This window comes from Equus asinus, chromosome 15 (genome assembly GCF_041296235.1).
Source record: "Equus asinus isolate D_3611 breed Donkey chromosome 15, EquAss-T2T_v2, whole genome shotgun sequence".
Taxonomy (NCBI): Eukaryota; Metazoa; Chordata; class Mammalia; order Perissodactyla; family Equidae; genus Equus; species Equus asinus.
Genome location: NC_091804.1, coordinates 16,472,439 through 16,478,853, shown reverse-complemented (window position 1 = coordinate 16,478,853; position 6,415 = coordinate 16,472,439).

Here is a 6,415-nt window from a genome sequence, read left to right as displayed (position 1 = left end):
CTTGTGGTCTTGAATGAGTCTATTCCTGTGCCTGCAGTCTGCTGTGGAGGAGCTAGGGGGCTCTGCTGATCTGAGCTAGGCTCTCCCCTATGTCTGGGAGGAGCTCCACTGGGAACTGGGACAGTTCTGCTCTGCCTTACATGTCTTATCCTCTAGCAAGTTAATCTGAGAATTTTCTCATGGCAAAGGTAGAGGAGGAAGGCAGAAAAAGACACATTCAAGAACTTTTCTATAGTTTTAGCCTATTTTTACAGCCTCTATTGACGCCATGTTCTCTGAGAATTGGCCAAAGCGAGAATCAGGAGATGGAGGAGAACGCTCTGCACAGAGTGAGAGGAAGCTGCACAGGACAGGGGAAGGTGAAGAGTGGGGCTATTGACACAATTCGTCCGCCACCGCATGGTCCTGCTCCTCTCCCCATGCCCTTCCCCATCCTATGCCTAGGATTTCCTGCTTATCCAGATCCTATGTCTTAGCCTTCTTCTAAGGCTCAGGTCAGGTGTCCTTGACTCTATAGGTGATCATTCCAGCCTTCTTTCCTATCCAAGACCTAAGGCACTCATTGTTAGCATCCATCTTTTTTCCTTCTGTGTCTACATTCTTGAATGTTACTTCATAGTTGTCCAATCAGACAATGAGGGGCTAAGGAAGGGTATTTGTTTTATAACATTGCAGAGTCTGATAGAAGCTGGGCAGAGATTAGACCCTCAGCAATAATTTTAATTCTTTGTTCGTTGATTTGTTTTGGTCAAACTATTCATTCATAAATCGTTATGGTCTCTTTCTGGAATTCTAGTATATTAACATTTATTCTTATTTGTAATTGAGTGTAACCAACCAATTCTCCCCTCCTTTTTCCCCTTTTTTCTTCCTTCCTTCCTTCTTTGTTTAGTTTTTTTCTTTCCCTTTCTTTCCTTAACTTTTTTTTTTTGTTCACTTTGTTCTAGATAAAGGATTTTGATTTGTTGGGGATAAAGAGGCTCAAAACGCTTTTCATCACAGTTAATTAGATTTCTGACTCGCTTTCCGTAGCCAGTATTTCTTCGGGCACATTACTTGTGGGTACCCCCCAAAACAGGTGTCAAAACACATTAAAGGCACAGCTTCCTAAAACATCAAAGAAGACTGTGTTATTTATTTTTTTAAGTGCCACCACAAAGCTACAAACCTGTCTAAATTAGTCATGTGAACTGTATTACCGTCAAGACACAGTTAATTCGGGTGCTGCCCTCAGTACTGATCTCATTATCTCATTGATACACGTGTAAAATTCTGCTCGAACCCGCATTCCACCATCTGAAAATTTAAGCAGAGGCTGAAGACCTGTCAGGTTAGCAAATAATTTCAGGACCTTTCCAGAGATGCCAGGTAAAAGCATGGAACTGGAGAGTAGAAAAGAAACAACACAAGTCCCATTAGGTGGACTCCTGAGATTAAGGCACACTAGGTATCAAATGCAACCCATCAATTTCCAGTGAAGAGTTTAATGACGCTCTCCAGGGTCTAGATGTTCCACCACAGAGAGAACTTTAGCCTAAGTCATCAGCAACAAAGATTTGAAAAAGACTAAAACCAAAATCCACTTTAGGTTGATCACAATTAAGCTGTGTTGGAGTGGGAAGGGTGACTCTGAAACACTCTATTTGAATCTGAAATCAGTTGGGCAAGAAATATACTAAGACATTATTATCCTTATTATACAGTTGAAGAAACTTTGTATAATAAACAAAGAAGTTGAATGCCTTGTCCAAGTTCACACAACTAGCAGGTGCAGAAGAATCTGGACTCTCCGGCTTCAGAATCACTTTCCTTTGCTTCAACAGATGGCTGAAAGCATAACCTGGTCATATAGTGAAATATCCACAGATTAACTGAAAAAGAACTTCCTTACAGCCAGAATGAGTCCACTGGCGAGTCAGCACAGAGAACCTTCCTTGGTTTTTGAAGATTTTGAGATCGAGATTAATTAGGTATCTCATTACAACATGTTACTACTTCTTGAGACAGGTAAGAAAAACAAAATGAAGGAAAGAAATGTGGTTAATTTTTAAGCAAACATTCTTTTCTAAGAATCTTCTCATTCTTCATTCTCCCACTTAAAATCTATTGTGACATTTAATTTAGGAACTCATGACAGAGTATCTTTTTTCCTTTTTCTTTTTGATTTCTCCTTTATCTTGAATAAACTGCTCCGTGAGCTTTTCTCCTCTCCCTCCATGTCCTAATAAACCCAGGACATTCTCTCACACGAAATCAGCCAGGTTGGTCTGTCTGCTCATACCCCCACTGTTCTCATAAGAAAAGAGAGAAAGGGGCTCAATGCCTGGAGTGTGTGAAAATAGGAGTAAGGTGAAGGCAGAGTGTGGCAGGTATTGTCCTGAGGCCATGAATGGATAATCACTCCTGTCATGGCAAATAGACTCTGTCACAAGGAATTCCGTGGTTTTCCAGAGGAAATGAGCTTTCCCTGCGGGCTGCCAAACCCAAATGAGCTCCTTACAGCACCTGCAGATCTGAGCATCAAGCAATTATTCCACTATCTTGCCTAAAAACAAAGACTGCGCTACCCTTTGACAACCTCTGACCTTTTCCAGCTAACATAAACTAATTATATTTGCAGCAGGAGGGGAGGAAGGCTTTCCTAGTCCTCCGTGGGAGTTGTCCTTCATGCTTTGTGCCGTGTTGTCAGTTCTGGCCATCCAAAAAATGACCACCCTTCAATCAAGGGAGCTGCTGGACGAAGCGCTTAAAGAGTTACAGGGAGGCCCTCATCACAAATTAATCTCACTGCCCAGGATTTAGCAACTCGCCTGAGTGGTCCCCACTGTCCATTTAGCAGTGGTACAAGGGAGCCATTGTTAAGTGTCACTTAGCAGCAATTACAGCCTGGTCAAAACAGTTTTTTTGTTTTGTTTTGTTTTTGGACAACCTGTTAATGGGCCCACAATTAGGTGTAAGGAATAACCCAAGCCACGGCCACTGAAACAAGGTTAGGGGTTAATTGAGACTTTCTATCCCAACAGGCTGAGGTTTTATAACCTTTTTTGAGAGAACAGTCTTGAACAAAAAGGAGATAATATGATACAATTAGTTGGGAAGCAGGAGGGTCAAAATTCCCAGATGAGAAAGGAAAACTGGCCAAGGAAATCAGGCCAGAGGGACCACCTGGTCATTTCAGATGCCAAGAATATCTGTGGCCATTCATCAGGTGGATGAGGCAGAAAGTGGCGTACCCGCCATTCATCACATCCCTCCTTTCTACCAAAGATAATACAAGGTCAGTGTTATAAACAGTAGGCACCTCAGAGCAGTCGAAATTCCAGAAACTGCCTCATTAGAAGAGCTCATGAGCAATCAGGTTTTTCTTTTCCTATTGAAGGTATATTCAAGACTTGAAGTTCTGTGGCTGGCCTTCCTGGTGGCTGGGATTGCTGGGGGATTTTCTGAGAGTTTTTAAAGATTGAGTCTAAATAAATATGTGCCTTTGCAGCTGACAGGAAGTGGCCCATCAGGATTTCTTGGGCTTGCTTGCATGGCATGGCACACACAAAGTCCACACCTGCTTGCTGTCTCTTACTTCTATCAAAAGGGGCCCTCTTTCTCCATCCCTTCTAGGTCATAATCAACATATTATGTCTTAAGTTCAGTAGCAGCTGCTCTTTCTCTAGGAACCCAGTACCCTGAAACTTGGAGGTTTTTGGAATTTAATATTTCTTAAAGTATTTTTTTAAACCCCCTCCCCTACCCCCACCCCCAAGACAAACTTTGACACATCCAGCTGGCAGGTCTCTCTGACTGGAAGTTGACTAAAAATTGCCAACTCATTTTCTTTCTTTTTTTTTTTTTTCTTTCCAGTGCAGCTGATGCCAAAATGTGATGATTTGTTTTGCTCCAGTCACTAAAGTTTTTGTTTTCTTTTATTTCAACCCCCTGCTGGCTTCCCAACTTGGTGCTGAGTCATCTGCTGCAGGTGTTCTAAGCGGCTGGTATTTATGTCACTCGCAGATGGTTTGGGTAAATTACACGATGTTCCTGCGGCCCCGTCGAGGCTCTCTCGGCTCTCTTTGATCCCAGGGCTTCCTGTGGCTCCTGCACATGTGCAGAACTTCAGGACACTGGAAGAACTCTTAGACGGATTCTATCCAAAGATGGTTAGGTTGCTCTGGGCCCCACAGTCTGATGGGATCCAACTCAGGCTCAAGAAAAGTTAAGCTTTTCTAGTCAAGAAAAGTTGACTAGAACAGAGAACCCTGAAATGACAAGGTAACACAGCTTAACCTACCTAGGAAATTACACACCCAATATACAGATAGAACATGAGTAAGTTAATGCTACAGCCGCCTAAAGAAATTGGGTGCCCCATTCTCTCTCTGAAGAACTGGGATGTCATGTTGAAGAAATAAGACCTGTTATGGTGAAACTAAGTCTTAGAAATACACATTTAGTGTTTTCTCTTTCCTTGCCCCTTGTCCAACCCCACAGTGTCTCCAGCCCTATTCCAATGCTCAGTGCAAAGACTGGCTCACAGGTAAGAACCTGAAAACCTTATTTATTTATATTCTAGACACGGAGAATCAATGATGAACTTGCGAATCCTTGCTCCCTTCTGAGGAGGATCTGAGAAGGCTGTCTTTTATCGTGAAGCGATATACTCCACTTGGAAACGCTCAAAAATTAGCTTCCTGTGGAGATTTGCAACTTAGCAAGGGAAATCTCTGCTTGGCCATTGCCAAAGACATGATGTATTAACAGTATCTCAGAAATGTTTTCAGAAACAGGATTTTGCGAGAACTGTGGTTTCCCAGTACTGCAGAAATCTCATCATGGAGCATACTACATCGATTCTTCCAGGGTGACCAACCTGAGGGGTTTCCCAGAAAGAGTGACTTTAGTGCTAAAAAAGTCCTGGGCAAACAGTGGCCACCTTAATGTGTGTAGAGAATTACCTGGAGGACTTGTTAAAACACAGATTTCTGGGCCCCGTCCCCAAACATACTGATTCAGTTGCTCTCCAGTAGGGCCTGAGGCGTTACATTTCTAACAAGCTCCAAGGTGATGGTAAAGCTGCCAGATCAGGGCTGTACTCTGAGTTGCAAGCGGCTAGAACATCCTTTGCTGCTCTCTAGCAACTTCAGAAGAGGAGATCCCATGGGTAAGAAGAGAAAAGTGAAGAGCACAGACGCTGGATCAGTGCATATACTACAAAAAAGCATTATTTTTTAAAAAGTGGCTCATCCTCAATGTATCAAGAAGTTATTGCCATAAGAAAGAACAATCAAAAAATCTTGGTGACATCCAACAACGAAGATATTCTCACATTCAAAGAACATAGGCCCAGATGGGTCAGCAGGTCTGGGCTCAGCTGGGAGGTTGTGTTTCAGTCTAGGGGTTTGGTGCAGGTCCCTTCAACATGTCTCTTTCTGGCAACATGACGCGCTTTTCTCACGGTGGAGGTCAGAAGTGGAAACATGTGATGTTTCTGACCGCTTTGGCTCAGAACTGGCACAATATCACTTTCACCCCCATTCTATTGTCCATAGCCAGTCAAGCCCAAAATCAATGGGGTGGGACAGTACATTCTTCCATTGAAAGTGGGTGAGGAGAGAGTGAATATCGGCTGAATTATAATCTAATCTACCACAATAATGTCAGATTTTGAGACTATCCAGTCTGGTGACAGAGTATAATCGCTACATGTCTTAGAACCTACAACTAACTTTCATATTCTCTTAGCATTCGGGTAGAAATGGTCGCCAGGTAGCTGAAATATTTACTAAATACTGAAATATAGATCCCAGTTACTCTCATTTTCTAAAGAAATCTCCTTGATATTTCACTTTATTTGATTGCTTTGTAAGAAACCAAAGAGAATATAGAATATAGAATGTTTAGCCAAGTGACATGTTTTTGTTTAGGAATAAGGATGCTATAATTTATCTTATTTTATTGTATTTTATTTAATTGGTAATATTTTCCTTCTCATCTTCATTTTCCTTCCCTCTGAAGTCCTTAGCCAGTTTCTAGTCAATTAAATAAGCCTGTTAATTCAGTGACTTTTCCTTATACAAATGTTACACATATTTCATGTTATAATAATATATCATGTAAGCGACTTAGAAAGCACAGGTAACTATCAAAATAAGTAGATAAATTTTTTAAGAAATCATTTTGACTACAATAGAACCATCTTTATTTTTGGCAAAAGGCTTTAAATGGGATTTACCAGGGTACTAGGGTGAAAAGGTATTTGTTATCATTGCCAGGGCCTTCTGGATATTTCCAGGATGGTGGTGTTATTATCCGTTGCTCTCTGACAAGATCTTTTCTAACAGAGCATGAGATTTTCATTGGTTTAGAAAAACAATGTCTTAATCAAAGTTAAGGAAGTCATTTGCTATTTGTACGGCTCAAGAAA